We start from the raw sequence: 18,414 nt of genomic DNA, 5'->3' as shown, positions 1-18,414 counted from the left end.
GTGGTAATAATGTTGCCTTTTTGAGAAGTCCTAACCTTTTTAATGCAGAGCTTGCCTCGAGGGAGTATGTTACAGTGGTCTCAGTGCCTACCAGAATCCAAATGTAGTGGCCCTAAAAGTAAATCCATTGTGTTGCTTAATGGACTGTCCTTATTAGGAGTCTGCACAATTTCTGGAGTTGCGATGGGCATTAGTGTCAAAGCCTTCTGTTCTTACTTTGTTTATGCTGTTTGCACGTTTCCTGTGTTTTGTTATTATTCTGATAGTTTATATTTTTCTAATAGGTGCCACCATTTTGTGATATAGGCTGCACAGCGCCTATCTGTGCATCATGTTGTGAGCTAATATAGAACGTGACATTCGCAAAGTTCCACTCAAAGAAGAAGGTAGCTTGTACAATGAAGTGTCTGAACTTTTAAACTCAAAGCTTTAAAAGAATGATTCCATTAAAGACATCCATCATCCAACCCGCTATATCCTAACTACAGGGTCACAGGGGTCTGCTGGAGCCAATCCCAACCAACACAGGGCGCAAGGCCGGAAACAAACCCTGGGCAGGGCTCAACAGGGCACACACCAAGCACATTTTAGGATTGGCAATGCACCTAACCTGCATGTCTTTGGGAGGAAACTGGAGCAAACCCACGTAGACTTTGGGAGAATATGCAAACTCCACGCAGGGAGGACCCGGGAAGCGAACCCAGGTCTCCTTTCTGCGAGGCAGCAGTGCTACCACTGTACCACCCTCAGGCAGTCTTTTCACCTCCAAAACACTCTTGGCATACCGTTCCTTCAGAATAACCCCTACCCAATTTCTCCTCCAATCCACATCATGGTAGAATAATTTGAATGCACCCACTGCGCCCCCTTGCCACCCATTAAAGACATGTCTTTAGCAATTCAAGTTAATCACAAAGGATTTTTGTTCAGACGTTTATTTCATTATGACTTCAGCCTTAGCCTAACATACATGCATTTGACAACTGTCTACTGTAGTGCTTCCAAACCATGGCACCTTTAGTGAAATCTTTTTAGCTAACGGCACCCGTTCACTCTGATATGTCTGACACCAACACAGTTTTCATAAACAGCTGTGCTTGCTTCTGCTGGCTGTCCATTAAACGCCTAAAATATGCCGAGGTCTTGTTACAGTATTTGCATTCTGATGCTTGGTTTGAAAGTGACGTTGCAATTTGCTTGGAACCATGGCTTCATTTGCAAGGATATCACCACACAACAAACATCGCGGGTGCTGAATACCCTTTTTGTCAACAAATGTAAACCCATAATTCAAGTAACCGTCCTGACAGTATTGTGTTTTCGTTTTTGCAACTTTACTGCTCCCGCATTATCATTTTCATTGAGGTCGTTGATGCTGCTGTTGTTTTACGTCACGACTTTCACTACAGTCGGCCATTTTCGCACAAAAAACAAACAGACAAGAGGAAGCAACGTCACTTACACTGTGGCAAGTAAGTAAATTAGAGCTAATATTTATTAATTCGTCAGACTGCAGTTGAAATAGAATGCACACAGGTAGCATGACTTTAGACTTGAGGTGTAACTGGTATTATTATTATCAGTTCAAATCAAATTTTTTTATGTTCTGACACCTGGCAACGGCACCCTTAGTCCGTGCTCACGGCATACCAGGGTGCCACAGCACAAGTAACATACCAGGGTTGGGAAGCACTGGTCTACTGTATGTATTTTTATAAAGACTTTATTTATGTTTTCCAGACTTTATTTTCCATTTTCCCTCTAACGCAGATGATTAATCTGTTCTCTACCACTCTTCAATGGTTATTGTTTTTGATATTTGTATTGTGTTTTCAGTAACACTTTAGTGCACTACTATGTAACAAGACCTTAAGAAACACTTCTTTAGGTCTTCATACACTTGTAAAGGATCAGTAAAGTGTTCATTCATCTCTGCAATGTGACCTACTAACAAAACTTCAATCTGAAGTGGTCTGAGGTAATCCCTTGATATTCCATATTTAGTATAATTTTGTGTGAATCATTCACATTAACAACTCATTTTACCATCATGCCAATATGCCACACTGCACAGAGATGAATAATCTATCTACTGATGTTTTGTAAGTGTTAAGGTCTTATTACATATGCATAAATAACTAAAGTGTTACCATGTTTTCCCATGTGTGTTTCAGGGTGGTATATTGTGTCTGATTTGAAAATTTATAGTTTGAAATCCACATTTCTAACAATTATTTCTAGGTTTGTTTTAATTTTAAGTAATTAAAATTATATCCTGTCCTTCCTGGTGCTGCCATTTTGAGTGTTTATTTGCAGTTTCTACCATGCTTCTATGCAAGGACAAATAAAGTGTGTGACATTGTTGTGATGGTATAAAGACCAGTTTACTTCCAGGTTGTCCGAGATTGCTGATTAGAAACTAACTTTGAGTTTTGTTTCATGCTTTGGCCTAGTTATCTCGATTTACAGACTCTGTGGTCTGTTACTGTAACTACACTCATCTCCTAGTGCTTCATTCATTAAGTGTGCCAGGATAATATTTCTGGCAGAATATTAATTCTTTCAAGTCAACATCAAGGCGTAGAAGACTGAAATGATTCTTAATTGGCCAACAAAAGGCAGTGAACTTGTGTGGTTTTATCTGCTAGATGGCAGCAAAGACTACAAAATAAATAGAGGCTTATGCACTTCAGGCAACCATCCTCTTTAAAGCACTGCATTACATAACAGCCATTGATTTGAATGACGCAAATGTTATTTTTCAGCCAGGTATGAAAATAAGAAATACAAGCAAGACTATACACAGGGTGGTCCAGATCTAATTATGCAGATCGAGATCGTCTGGATGACTTTGAATTATGTGGGGACGATTTCAGTTTGGCGCAAAGACGATTCTTCATGTCGTCAGTTCACACACTTCTTGATTGTCCTGGATTTTTTGGGTGATTTTCTATGTAATAAACTTAATAAGTTATAGCGTAATGAAAATTGCATAATTAGATCTGGAGCACCCTATACTGTAGTTTGTAGCAACAGGAAGAAAAAAACATTACAATGCCAATTGAAAAATAGCGTGACTAACTCAACTGGATGCTTTAAATGGGTTCAGAATTACCATGTGTACAGTTTATAGATTGCTCATACATTTTCAGACATTTTTAGGTGTACATTTTACAGAATTGTATTAAAAGAATAAAATATTCTCCAGAAAAAAGTGAGTTTTTTTTAATAAATTCAGCCTCAAAAGACTTAAATCAGTACTTGATTAAAGCAGAAAGTTAAGAAATAGAATGAGAAAGAGAGACTGGAAGTGAATGGGAATTCTTTGTATGGAAATGTTGGGAAGTCACTCCACTGAAAAGACTGAATGACAATCTGTGTAATAGGATAGAGTTTTATTTCTTTAGTTTTATTTCTAGATATTAATTTGTGTTATGTATCTCTTTCACAAGTTTGTTGTATATGTTATTGAATAGACACATAATTATTATGCATATTTCGGCTCTACTGCCACTGCTGTGGGTTATGGATAAAAATAGGAGGGGGTTACCTTTCTTTAAAAGAAAATCATAAATTATTTAGTTTTTATGTTTACAAAACAGCCAAAGTAGAACCGATGCTGGCCCCGTCATTCATTGGTCAAGTCTTCTCTTTAATTCAAAAGCTCAGCATGCGTTTTGCATTTTGTAAGTAAATAATTGATTGAGATGAGATTTGTTTTTTTGGTATGAGATCATAAACTTTTTGGTATCTTTATCCTCAATGAAAATGTGAGATTGAAAATCTTTCTTGGTCATTACTAGAAAACACATAAGGTAAGTAACACATATAAGAATATCAGTTTTGGGTGAAGTGGTACTTTAATTCACAAATAGTTTTCATGTTATCCTGTGTCATTGTTTTTCATTCTGTGTGGTTCGGCTCCTGCGTATATAGGACTATCTGTTGTAAGGCCAACTTTGGGATGGCTGCAATTTGTGTAGTACAAAGATACAAAACTCTACTGTTCAAAAAATAACAGCAAAACCCTTTGATTCTTATTTGTTGGCCTTTTCATATTGTGGCAACTATGACTTTCAACACATGAACCAGCTTTAGTCCTAATGCTTGCTACAAGAGAAGGATATGGAAAGAGATTCCTAGGATTATCATTTAGTTGCTGTTTAAAGGACATTATTTTTTTTCTTATACAGTAAATTAAAAAAGCTGTAAACCAGCTAGATAAAGCACGTGAAAGTACTGTTAACAGTTAAGATGTGCTGATGTTGATTCAAGATCCGGATAGTGATGTATTTAAATTAAAGTCCACATCTTCTGTAGCTAGACATCTTCATAAAAGCTTTATTTTTGAGACTGGCTCTTTTTAAGGGTCTAGAAACATTACAGATTCTAAAATAAGGGGGCACATCTTAATTTTACCATAAAAGAACATTATTCATTCTGGGTGCCACTGGGATATGTTTGTGTGCCATCCACTTCAAAAAGAATGATGTGCTCAAGTGGCAGTTATGGTGAAATTCTGGGCATGTGCCAGTCACCGTGTAGAAGGCTGAGGTTGTTGAACCCTTTGGGAACAGTAAAAATATTACAACATGTGTACATGGATCTTTGCAGCTTCTTGGTTTGCTGTACTATTTTTTTCAATTTCATAGTATTCTTCATTAACTTATATTAATATAAAGTGGCACAGCCATTAAGTCTGCTGCCTCACAACTTTAGAGTAGTTGTAAAATCTCTTCATGCGTTCTCTCTGTGTGAGATCTGTATGCTTAGGCAGTGTCTGTGAGTTATGTCTCTCTCCATACATGTGCTTTCATCTACAACATCATACAGATTAAGCTGAATGGCAACTCTAAATTGATCCAGTTTAAGGGAGTATGGGTGAGCTGGTAACTGTTATGCACCTGATGCTAGCTGGATGAGTTTGTGGCCCCCTCTGAACCTGTGTTGGAATAACTAAACCTAGAAAAAGGATGGTTAGCATTGCTGCCTCACAAATTCAGTGAGCACAGACCTGCATCCAGCCGTCCATCCTGCTCTTCTTTTGTCTACATGGATGTTCCTAAAGGCATGCATGAGTTGTGAATTGACATGTCTAAACATGCGAGTTTGGGTCAGTATGCTCCATAATGGACTGCCACCAGTTCCAGGAATGGTTCTGGCCTTGAGCCCAATGAGGCCAGGATATGCACTGGCCCTCTGTAAACCTAAATTAGATACATGGGTTATGTTAAACTACGAAAGAGTTTTGTTTATAAAGGCCTACTTGCCCAAGGCAGTCAAAGTATTTAGCATCTACTCATGTCGCCATACTTCCATGGTCTCAGTCACCGTCAAGGGTAGTTACTACTGCAAGGTCAGAATCCACCCCTAGTTGGTCACCTAGAAAATTAACAGAGTCAGTAAGGTGAGCTTGGGGAGTGTCTTACAGGTTTTGGGAAGAATGAGGCTACAGGAAAGACTGAAAGGGTGATCCTATCTCTGATACACATTCAGCATGTTTCCCTAGAATGGAACAGAAAATCATGGAGGACAACTGATGTCATTTGCAACACAATGTTGGAAGTCCCACCCCTTCTGGCCATTCGGGCATACAAAACTTGCACACCTGGAAGCTGGTATTCAGATTCAGACCAGCTTGAGACCATGATGGAGCTTCTCCTTATTTTCAACACAGTAGTCTCTCTTTGCATACAACACATGCTTTTCTGTTTGCCTTTTGGACACTACTTTTAAACATGGCATCCCTCGAGACCCCAACACTTATCTGACTGTCATCTTTTTCTGCTTACAATAGATGCAAGTAAGATGTTCATTCAATGTAAAAGCATGTTTTCAGGTAGTAAGTGGAAATCACCATTCCCAAACAAACAGTGAGAAGAGCATAATAGACATTAACACCGATAATTCGGATTCTATCTTGTTCATGCAAAAGCAGCTAGGCAGCAAAGTTCCTTACCTAGTGAAAACCTACTATTGGAACTAAATACGAATTTCATATAGTAATGAAAAAACATACATTTGTCTAATTACAGTTCTAAAAGTGTTTGTTTATGGAAACACATACTTTTCCATCCAGTCTATTGCATGTGCCAAATATGTTTACAGAGATTCAGTATTACAATGGATCCAAAATTAGTGGAGGTTCACTTCCCTTTCATTACTGAGAAGTATAAGACTGGACAGGCCCCATTTTCTCATCCATTGTCAGGAAAAGATCATTGACAGTACACCCCCATTTAGAATGAGCTCTTATTAGATCTTTGTGGGGTTTACTCTCGTCAAAATCTGATACGTGTCAGAAAAGAGTACAACGCATGCTTCACAAGCTTAAATCGAAAAGGAAGAGTGGCATGGAGGAAGCCATTACTGTCCAAAGTTAACATTCACAGCAGGGAAGAATGGAGTAAGGAAATGGTTTCAAAGCAACCTGATGCTTGGAGATCTTTAATCATTATGGACAAATCCAATTTTCAACAATTTCCATCTGCTAGACAGATCTGGCTATGAGAGAACATTGGTAATGAGTACCAGGTTACTTTCTGGGGGGGAGAGGGGCTCAGCTTTGTAATGGTGTGGGCTGCTAGTGAATGGCCAATATAGTTTACTTTTTATCACAAAATTTTAAAATCTGCATAATATGTGATTTTTTTAAACATATTTCTTTATTATACCAAAAAGCCAACTTTTTAAGATGTAATTCTTGCAAGAAAATGGAACATTTTCTCTGACATCTACCAAATTTAAAATAATCCAGTTTTGGTTACGACTAAATTATGATTCAACCAATACTCTGTCTAGATTAATCTGGAAACAAACGAAAGGGCATTAATCCAATACCTACAAATAACAGAAATTTGGAATAGGGACTTACATAAAAAGCACAAATGCCATTCCTCCAGGAGACACAGATAAGAAAAAAGTTTCAGTTTTTTGAATTCATTTTATATGCTGAACTGAAAACAGGGAGCCTGTTATCACATACTGTACAAGGCAGTAACCAGACGGGGCGCCAGTCCATCACGGGGTTATACTCTTAGACACACTGAATATTCAGCCTTGCCACGTGAGGTACCACTCACCCTAAAGCTCACAACTCCAAGTGGAAATGGGGAAAGAAAAATTGTTCCTTGTTTCAGAGACTTTTCTTGGCAAGTGTCACCAAAAGTGAATAACATAACAGAAAAAGAATAAAGAAAAGAAAGGTCAGACACAAAGATGTTTCAATAGTCAGCTACACAATAGATAAGTATGCTTTTTTCTTGTTTGTTTTATTCGACATGGATCAAATGTCTAAAACAGTATCAAATAAGGAGGGCAAATGCTTAGTATGTTCATTTGAAATATTATTTATATATATATATACAGTATATATATATATATATATATACATATATATGTGCGTGTGTGTGTGTGTGTGTGTTTTTTTATAACTGGTGCAAAATACCTCTTATTGAAATAAATGTCAGTATTGTTAAAAACAATGTAAGCAAATATACAGTGTTTTTACATTTTTGAAAAGCCTTGCTTCACAAAAATCACATTTTTAACAGTGAAGGGTACTTTCATAAAAAAAAATAGTAAATGAAAGCAGCTTTGCTAATAAATAAATAAATAAGACATCCTGTAAAATTAGCAATAGCGAACGTTCTGGGTGAAAATACATCTTGTATGATAAACAGAATGTTTGTCACACTAGGAAAAAAAGGGTCATTTCTATTGTGACATTTCCTTTCTGAGTCCTGGTGGGACATGTGAATTAATACCATTGGCCTCCAAATTTATTTCAGCAAATGCTTCATGTAGGGCAAAGCGAACCGGAATGGCGTCACACATGCCCTTTAGCTAGAGATGACTTGTCACTGGATATGGATGCTTAAAAAGCTAGAAGCTGTAAATACATTTTAAAACCCAAAGAACAGATTTTCTCTTTCATTTAAACTGGGGTAAAAACTAGGATGAAAAGAAACTGACTTGAAAGAGCTATGTGCGTGTGAGTGCTTACTTCCTTAAAAATCAGAGAGCATAAATGAAATTTGACAATTTAAAAAAAAACAGTACAGTACTATATAAATGAAAATGCTAAATGATGAGGCATAGAATAGCGAACTCTCTTCTCATTATTAAGGATTACCAGTGCTTAAGTATTTTACGGTAGATTAATTTACAATCAAGAAAAGGAAAAAGTAAAGCTCGTTTAACTATATATAGATATGTATAAAACATAATTAGAAGTATTTTTTTTCTGGCTAGAACTATAATTCGCTTTGAATAAATGTCATTAGTGTTTATTGTCTATATTATTGTAGGTCCCTTGGAGGCCTTGTTTGTCTGATAAATTGTGCTTCTTTCAATTCCATGGGTGTTAGACTTCTTAAATTCACAATTTCCTGTCTTATAGAGGAAGAATGAAAAAACAATTCATTTTGCAAAATTTGGTCATGAAATACTAACTGCTGACCAAATGTCTTATTATTCTGTTAACCTGAGAATGAAATATAAGTCAGACATTTTGTATGTAGGCTAGTGAGAGCAAAGGAAGGATTCAATGACATTCTAGGTATCCTTGAGATCAAAGATATTTTAAGGCTAAGGAACTTAATAAAAAAAAAATGTAGAAATGAGTGGAGGAAGACTTTATGGGTAAACACTGATATCACTTCCACCCAGCAGATTGAAGCCCCACCCCTTCTGCTTCAGCTCTTACATAAACCAAAGAGCAACTGAAATCAGCTTTCACTTTGAATCCTCATCAACTTGAAGGACAGGCCTACTAGCAGAGGCCAAGAAGCTGAGTATATGAAAGGACTGTTGGTACATCCAACTTTTTGATTTGTGTATTTTCTCGACAAGAGAGCTTTTTATTTGTACTGGGCTTCCACCTTGGTGCTCCAGCATCCCAATGCTGTCTTTGGTTTCTTCGTTACATACTGTAGCAATGTTGTAAAACAAGATAATATTAGAGTAACAATTTCAAAGTCAATTTATTTAGGCTGAAGCACCGTTCAATGAGTTTGAAGACATTCATTGGAACTGGAGCAGATAAGACGTTTCTATACACCTCACAATTCATTGTGTCACTGCTGTCAGCATTTCCATCATCAATAAAGATAACTGTGCCAGGACCTGTGGCAGCCATACATGCCCAAGCTATAACGCCCCCACTACCATGTTTAATAGTGGAGGTGGTATGCTTAGGATCTTGGGCAGTTCCTTTTCGTCTCCAACTTTGCTCTTGCCATCACTCTGATACAGATTCTTCTTTGTCTTGTCTGAACACAAGACCATTTTCCAGAATTCTATGGGCTCTTTTAAGTATTTATTCGCAAAATGTAGTCTAACCATCCTATTTTTCTGGATATCTAGTGGTTTGCATCTTGCAGTGTGGCCTCTGTATGTCTGCTCATGAAGTCTTCTGCAGGTAGTAGTTTCTGACACAAACATTTGCCTCCTGAACACTGTTTCTGATCTGTCTGTTTGAGGCTTTTTCTTTACCAGAGTGAAGATCCTCCTGTCATCAGCAGTGGAGGTCTCCCTTGGCCAACTGTTGGTTTTTGATTTCTGAGTTCATCAATGTGTTCTTTTTTCTTAATGATTTTCCAGACAGTTGGTTTACATAATCCTATGGCATTACCAAAATCTCTCATGGCTTTATTGTTGTTTTTCAGCCTCATAATGGCTTCTTTGACTTTCATTGGCACAGCTCTTGTCCTCATGTTCAACAATGGCAACTACAGACTCCAAAGGGTAGAGACAAGCCTAAGTATCTTATGAAGTAATGAAACACACCTGAGCAATTGTAAACACCTGTGACACTAATTGTCCCAAACATTATGGTGCCCTGAAATGAGGGAAACATGTAGAAAAAGTGTTGTCATTTCTACATGATGTGACTGCAAAGGCAGTATAAGAAGAAAATCATTTTTATTTAAAATTTACATTAAAAGATTAAAGAATACTCTGTATATTTCATTTCAAAAACCTTGAACCCAACATGACTTATTTTGAATGATAGAATAGCTTCCCATACAGTTTGGGGTTTTGTCTTACACATACATGATGCTCTTGCTTTCATAGACAATGTAATGGACTAAGAAGGTTTACAAAATGAATGGATGAGGGGGATTTTAACAGTGTTACATTCATTCTAAAAGAGATTAGCAGTGTATAATGGGTAAATCAGAGGAAGCAACAATTAGGGAAAAGATTGAAAATCAAATGTCAAGAAAATGTGCATTCGCAAACAGTCAAAAGAGGTTCAGACGGAGAAGCTCATGTTTCACTAATATGCTGGAAAGCAGCAAAAGCATATGATAAGAGAGGTGCATATGATATTATTTACCTTGTTTTTAGAAAGCTTAGTAATCGGACTAAAAGAAGTGGGAGTTCAGGGTGTTGTGTGTAGGTGGGTACAAAACTGGCTTAATACCATGAACAAAGTGTTATGGTAAGAGGAACTTTTCAGAATTAGGTGATGTGAAAAGTGGTGTTTAGGCATAAATGATCTTGATAAGACTATAAGCAACTGACCAACAGCAGATTATACCATGTGATAACTATGTGAAGGGGCTGATAATTGAGGATCAGATGGATTATTAGAGTAACCTGGACCAGCTTGTGGCAGATAAAATTGAATGTAAGTACAGTCATGACTGAGCTTCCATAAAAATTAAATCAAAGAGAATAAAAACTGCATAATTGCACAATCTGAAAAAATTAAAAACAACCCCACTTCATAACATAGCCCCTCTCTTTTGTGCAGTCTCTGAACGTGCACATCCAGTTTAAGAATAACCGAGCCTGAAATTGAGACAGGGATTTAGAAGCATGAATCACTCACTTGAACAGACTTACAAATATTTTCAGGACTATATCCCTTCTAGCGGATGTATTACAGTATTCATATTTTATTAATATATTTTTATTGCTGTATTTCAATGATAATTATTAATTTATGTAATGAATGTATTATGCTAATGTTAGATTAGGTTAGTTGAGGTTAGGTTATGTCAGGTCAGGCATTTCACTGTGTTCTGTGCACGGAATCCAGTGTATCCAAAAGCCCCCTTCTACTAAAATACGTCAATGCCTTTAATAACAAAATTGATTAATTATGTACTGTTTGGAACCATATGCTGCCATTAAGCAAGACATAACTGTACATGTAAGGTATGACACCTTAAAAAATGTTAGATTTGGGTACAAAATAGGAAGTTTAAAACTTTTCAAGCACTTCCTATGAGAAGGGCCTAAAGGTCCTGGTGGACTCATCATTGTCTACATCCAGATGACATACAGAAGCAATCAAGAAGGTTCATAAGATGTTAGGTTACATAGGGTAATGTGTGGAGTACAAGTTTAGGGAGTTTTTCTTTTAGCCATATTATGTACTAGTCAGGTCTCATCTGGAATACTGTGTACAGTTTTGGTCTCAATGTTACAAAGAAGATAAAACAACAATAGATAAAGTCCAGAGAAGAGGGGCTAGGCTGATTCTGGGACTGAGCTGAATGAGCAATGAAGAGAAATTGAAGGAGCTGAACGACCTCAGCTGAAGTAAATGGAGCTTAAGAGGTAACATTATTAAAGTCCTTAAAATTATTAATAAAATTAGTGCAGTAGATTACGACTATTATTTTAAAATAAATTCTTCAACAAGAGCATGGGGAAATGTGTACAGGGTAAATTTCACACAAATGTGACAATGTTTGTCTTCAGACAAAGACCTTTAAATCTCAAATCAGTGTTACTTTGAAGAATATAGATGAATAGGATTGGTGAACTTGTTGGGAAGAAGGGCCTGTTCTAGTCAAAATTGTTCCAGTGTTCTAATTTTGGTTGGAGGAGAAATAAAAAAAACAAAAACACAAATTACAAGTAGCTTCATTACTATCTGGATGTTACCCTGTGCTACCATCTACACCAGTGTTTCCCAACCTCGGTCCTGGGGGCCCACTGTGGCTGCAGGTTTTTGTTCCAATCAGATTCCTAATCAGTGACACCACCTTATAGCACTGATTTTATTTAATTAGCTGGTATTATTTTTATTTTATTCTACATTCAGAAAAGCACAGCAGCATGATTTTTACATTTATAAGACATTCAGAACTATTTCTGCTTCTGCTATAGATTTAAATGATTAACTCTCTTTTGTTAATTTCATTATATTTTGCTCTTTCTCTGTGCAGCTTTTCCCCTTCGTTGTATCTTATTAATGACAATTAAAAATGAGCAGAGCAGACACGCTGACAAACAACACTGAATAATCAAAGGCTGAAAGTACTTTAAGGTCAGACCCACTACTTAGTAAATAATGGATTAATTAAACAAATGAGAACATCTAGAAAAGTAGAATGAAAATCAAGATGAAAATATTGTTAAAAAGAAATAAAATACATTATTCCCATATAACTGCTTGGTACATTTTAGTATATATGTATATATTTACCAAACTTAGTTTTCTAATTTCTATACTGTTCCCAAAACACAGAACTGGGGAAATAACACATCACTCAATTAGCCCATTAGTCCAATTAAAAACAACAACAACATTTATTTATATAGCACATTTTCATACAAACAGTAGCTCAAAGTGCTTTACATAATAAAGAATAGAAAAATAAAAGACACAATAAGAAAACAAAATAAGTCAACATTAATTAACATAGAATGGTCAGGGGGGACAGAGAAAACAAACAAAAAAAAAAAACTACAGACGGCTGGAGAAAAAAAATAAAATCTGCAGGGATTCCAGACCATGAGACCGCCCAGTCCCCTCTGGGCATTCTACCTAACATAAATGAAACAGTCCTCTTTGAATTTAGGGTTCTCACAGAAGAGCTTGATGATGATGGTCACGTAGACTTCTGCCTTTTAATCCATCCATCATTGTTATGCATCATGAAGCTTTGAGTAGGTGGAGGTGGCGCAGGCCACCACCACAAAGAAACCGGAAAAAGAAACAGAAAAAGAGAGTAGGGGTCAGTACGGATTTTAGAGCCACCATGAATAGTTATTATGATGAATTGAACATATAGAGTATCAGGATTAAGTTAAATTGAAGTTATAAAAAGGCCATGTTAAAGTAAAAACAGAAGCTGGATGGAACAAAAACCTGCAGACACAGTATGCCCCCAGGACAGAGGTTGGGAAACACTGCTCTAGACCAAGGGGCAAAGTCATTCCTGGATGGCCACAGTGGCTGCAGATTTTTGTTCCAACCCAATGGCATAATAAAAAGCATTTATTGCTCAAGTAACACTTCTGCTTCATTTTAGTTGTCTTGCTCGTTAAGATTTTGAACCCTTATTACTTATTTTAGTCTTAAACAGCTGTATTTTCGGTTTTTAGTTGCTTCTTATCAGCAGTAAGGTGCAAATGACAAAAGAAAGCAGCAGTTCTCCATTTAGCTCGTTTCCATTTACACCTCTGTGAATTAATCGTGCACTATTGGGTTTAATTAAATACTTGGAAGGAAAGTGAAGAGAGAAAAGTGATGGACTGAGAATTATTCCTCTGTTTTAGACTTCAAATCATTTGGATGATATCCTTAGAAAGGAAAAAACAATCTAGGATATGAGAATGACCTGATATGGCAGTATTGAAGCACTAACAAACTGTGCAATTTAATTATTGGCAAGGATTGTTTTCTAATTAAGCAATTGATTTGGAACAAAAACCTGCAGCCTCTACGGCCCTCCATGACTGATTTTGCCCACCCCGATCTAGACCTTCACTAATGGATGTAACCCAAGACTAGGTAAAACATTTTAGAAATTCAGTTGAAGACTAGAACAGGTGTCTATAGGATGGCCCCAAGACAATCTTTGGAAACGTCTGTGTAATACTTGTAGAAGGTCAAATTTGGAAAGCTGTATAGATGAGGTGGGTCTAAAAGCCTTCCTATTAACCAATTAACATTTAAAAGCACTGAGAGAAAACACATGACAAAGTTAAACGTGTTCTGTGCTGGTCAAAGACACGCTGGAACTCAAAGACCTTCATAGTAAGATTTGAAGGCATTGTACAGAGAAAGAGAGACAGAAAAAATAAATGAATGATTAAGTGCTTGCCAAGTGTAAGTCAGTGAGGCTTTTTAACAGGGAATGGAACCACTTCTGAAAGTCTCTCCTCACATTTCATTTGAAACTGAGTAGGCAGTATAATCAGACATTGTACTAAGTTTAAAGCCAAGCACTGCCACATGCAATAGCATTATGAACAAGTTGGAGTTTGTGAATATTTCTTTCTAGATATCTATTAGAGGCTGACTAACCGTGATTTTTCAGTCACAGTACTACCTGAATACAAAGTTGAAGCTGTAATACGATTATGCTAATAAGAGACCTAGTGCCAAAACTTTTACAGGCTTTATCCAAAACTGAACTGACAGTTTAATTTGTAACTGTAGCTTCTGATCTGTGAAAGTAATTCAAAGTACTTAAAAATGTCTGTGAAACCACATTCAAAAATGTTTTTTATGTTAAACTAGAAAACCTGTAGAATGCAAAACATATTCTAATATAAATGTGTTCACCATTAAATTGTTTTCATTTTTATAGGCTGCTAAATGCACATGTACTAATGACAGTGAATGATTTTTATGCACAAATAATTTTATTCAAAGCCAATGTCAGTCTTCTTCATACATGTGTTTGGTTAACCTGCTTTCATAAGTAAATTACTACAATAAGACCTATCCTCTTATACTTGGCTACAGATGGTTATTGTGCATTATAAACTTATATATTATGGGTCCACTTTATTAGGGACACCAGCACTTCACACCCAACTGATTCTTCACTCAGTTACGGCGCAATATGCACATTGTCTGACTAATAACAGGTGGATTATGTGTGCATCTCATAAGATGAATAAGTAAGACTACATGTTTAAGGTACCTCAAAAGTACATCAAGAATGTTTGTCTTTCCCGGGATTTATAGTGTCATATACTGTAAGTAAGAAGAACATGATACCTAAGAGCAGAAGCAGGCCACTGTTGGAAGAAGTTAACAAAAGGTGATAAGGCATGTGCCAAGTAGCAGGTGGGCTGCAGTCAGTTAACTACCAGTAGAGTTCAACAGTGGTGCTAAAAAAGGCATACACAAATGCACTCTGTTTACTACTTTAAGTGCACAAAACACATGTAGACCAATTGTGTGTACTCCCATACCCCCTTTAAAATCCTCATTAGGATAAAGAGCTGGTCTACCTTTCCACGGTTTGGACAGAATCACTACCGTCTGATAGACCTTTTCTTTCACGCTTACTGGTGCCCGTCTGTCACAAATCATTCCTGACACTCTTCTCCACCCTGCCTGCACTCTCTTTTCCTCACCTCTCTTCCACACTCGTCCTTACTCTGTACTGTTGTTCCCAAGTATTTAAACTCACACACCTTTTTCATCTCTACTCCCTACATCCTCGACATTACTCTGATCTCCCTCTCATTCACACACATGTATTCTGTCTTCTTCTTACTGACCTTCATTCCTTTCCTCTCTAGAGCATATCTCCACTCTCCTCAACCTGCTCCATAATCTCGCTATAGATAACAATGTCATCTGCAAACATGATAGTCCATGGGGCTCCTGTCTAATCTCATCTGTCAACCTGTCCATCACCATTGCAACTGAGAAAATGCTCAGACCTGATCCCTAATGTAATCTCAACTCTACCTTGAATACATCTGTCACTCGTACCACAGACCTCACACTGTTACACTTCCCACTTACATATTCTGTACCACACTTACATACTTCTCTGCCCATCCCGACTTCCTCATACAGTACCATAACTCCTCTGTTATGATCATCACTCTCTCTCCCTTTGAAATCACTCCAGAAATCATCTTTTCATCCAATGCACACCCAACTTGCGGGGCATATGCAAAAACAATATTCATCACCACACCTCCAATTTCCAGCTTCATAATCATCACTCTGTCAGGCACTCTTCATCAGCCAGTCAGTCATTTTCCAACCCGCTATACCCTAACACATGGTTACAGGGGTCTGCCGGAGCCAATCCCAGCCAACACAGGGCGAAAGGCAGGAACAAATCCCGGGCAGGGTGCCAGCCCACCGAAGTGCAAACATACACATACACAGGATCAACAATGCACCTAACCTGCATGTCTTTGGACTGTGGGAGGAAACAGGAGCACCCGGAGGAAACCCACGCAGACATGGGGAGAACATGCAAACTCCACGCAGGGAGGACCCGGAAAGCGAACCCAGGTCTCCTTACTGCGAGGCAGCAGCACTACCACCGTGCCACCCTCAGGCACTCTTTTAACCTCCAAAACAGTCTGGGCATACTGTTTCTTCAGAATAACCCCTACCCAATTTCTCTTCCAATCCACATCATGTTAGAATAATTTGAATGTGCCTCCGATATACATGGCCTTACTTCCCTTCCATTTAGTCTCTTGCATGCGCAATATATCAACCTTCCTTAACTCCATCGTATCAGCTACCTAACTCTCTCATACCAGTCATACTGCCAGCATTCACAGCCTCTACCCTCATTCTACTCTATTTACTTTCCTCTTCTCCCCCTATCTCCAGACACATCTTCCCCCTCTTCTTCTCCTGCTTGAGCCAACAGTAGACCAATTTCAACCAGCACCCAGTTGGTTAACAGTACTGGTGGTGGCTGTTGTTAACCCCGGCCTCAACGGATCCAGTATGGAAATCTGTATTGTTGCCCATATTTTGATCTGGCAAAATTTTACACTAGATGCCCTTCCTGAAGTAACCCTCCTTATTTATCTGGGCTTGGGGTTTGGATTTCCATTGCAAAAACAGAAATCCCAATCTACTGCTATTTATTAAAGTATCTCCATTATTCAAGTGAACAATATTATGCCTTTTCCTGTAATAGACTGTAAGATATTAACACACTAGGAGTGACAACAGATTTAAAATACTTGTATATCCATCACGAAGTTACGCATTTATCATTTTTGTAAACCAGTATTGGCATACAAAAATATAAAAATGCAATAAAGGGTTTAAACTTTAATATGTGATAGACACAAAGATTACCCCATTGTAACAACAAGAAGGGGTGGGGGTTTATAATCTTGGGGGCATTTCAGTATAAGGTTTATAAAGAACAATATCATGGAGTACCTGATTAATCTAACCTTGTGCACATTCCAAATTTATTCTTTGGCATTTGTTTCTCCCGTAACTAAAAAATACTGCTTAAATAATAAAAATAAAAATTCAAACATTACGGAATCTGCACTGTTGAATCAGTAAATTCCAAGCTAATTCAGCTTTAAACAAACTCATCAAAGCTGTTTTTCTAACAGCATTCTTCCATCCATCCATCCATTTTCTAACCCGCTGAATCCGAATACAGGGTCACGGGGGTCTGCTGGAGCCAATCCCAACCAACACAGGGCACAAGGCAGGAACCAATCCTGGGCAGGGTGCCAACCCACCGCAGGACACACACAAACACAACCACACACCAAGCACACACTAGGGCCAATTTAGAATCGCCAATCCACCTAACCTGCATGTCTTTGGATTGTGGGAGGAAACCGGTGCGCCCGGAGGAAACCCACGCAGACACGGGAGAACATGCAAACTCCACGCAGGGAGGACCCGGGAAGCGAACCCGGGTCTCCTAACTGCGAGGCAGCAGCGCTACCACTGCGCCACCGTGCCACCCCTAACAGCATTCTTTTAAAATTTAATTTGTAAGAGAATCGCCCTGTTAGGTTTGTAACATGTGCTATTGTAAGTTTTATATTTTTAGCATTATTTGGTTAAGAAAACTTACTAAACAGTCTTTTTTAATGAATGAGTCAAATTATTTCAAATTTCAAATGTCACAGACTCCTGGTCCAAATCTGTCCCCTTTTTTTTTAACATAACTTTAAGAATTCCTGTGTGAAATCAATTTTGCTAATTTTGTCAGCTTAACTATTATTTCAAAATAAATTATTTTTTGTTGTGCTATTTTCAGAGTAACTTAAATGGGAAATCAAACTTAATTATTGTTTAGCCTCTGCACAAATCTAGAATTAGAATTAAATAATTTTGGTTACTTATTCATAAGTAAGTATTCATACTTATTCATTTTACTAAGTTCACAACATTTTAGGAGTTATACTAACTTGGCTTCAAAAAACAAACAAGTGACACAAATTAGGCTTTTGCATATTCATATTCAGCAATGGAGAATGCTGTTTTGCCTGTTTTAGCAGTTTACATGTTTCTGTTAACATAGTGCATGATGTATAAATAGGGAGATGTGCGTTGTAAATCAAAGCATTGAAACACTAGATGAATTTTACTTTGTATTAACAAGTGGAGTTGCCCACTTAATTGCCAGTGTAGAGAGGTCAAATAGCCACTTCCTTTGATACCTGCCTCAATGTTTTTCTTGCTACAGC

This window comes from Polypterus senegalus, chromosome 3 (genome assembly GCF_016835505.1).
Source record: "Polypterus senegalus isolate Bchr_013 chromosome 3, ASM1683550v1, whole genome shotgun sequence".
In the NCBI taxonomy this organism is placed as follows: Eukaryota; Metazoa; Chordata; class Cladistia; order Polypteriformes; family Polypteridae; genus Polypterus; species Polypterus senegalus.
The sequence above is the reverse complement of the archived record's forward strand: the minus strand, read 5'-3'. Positions refer to the sequence as shown.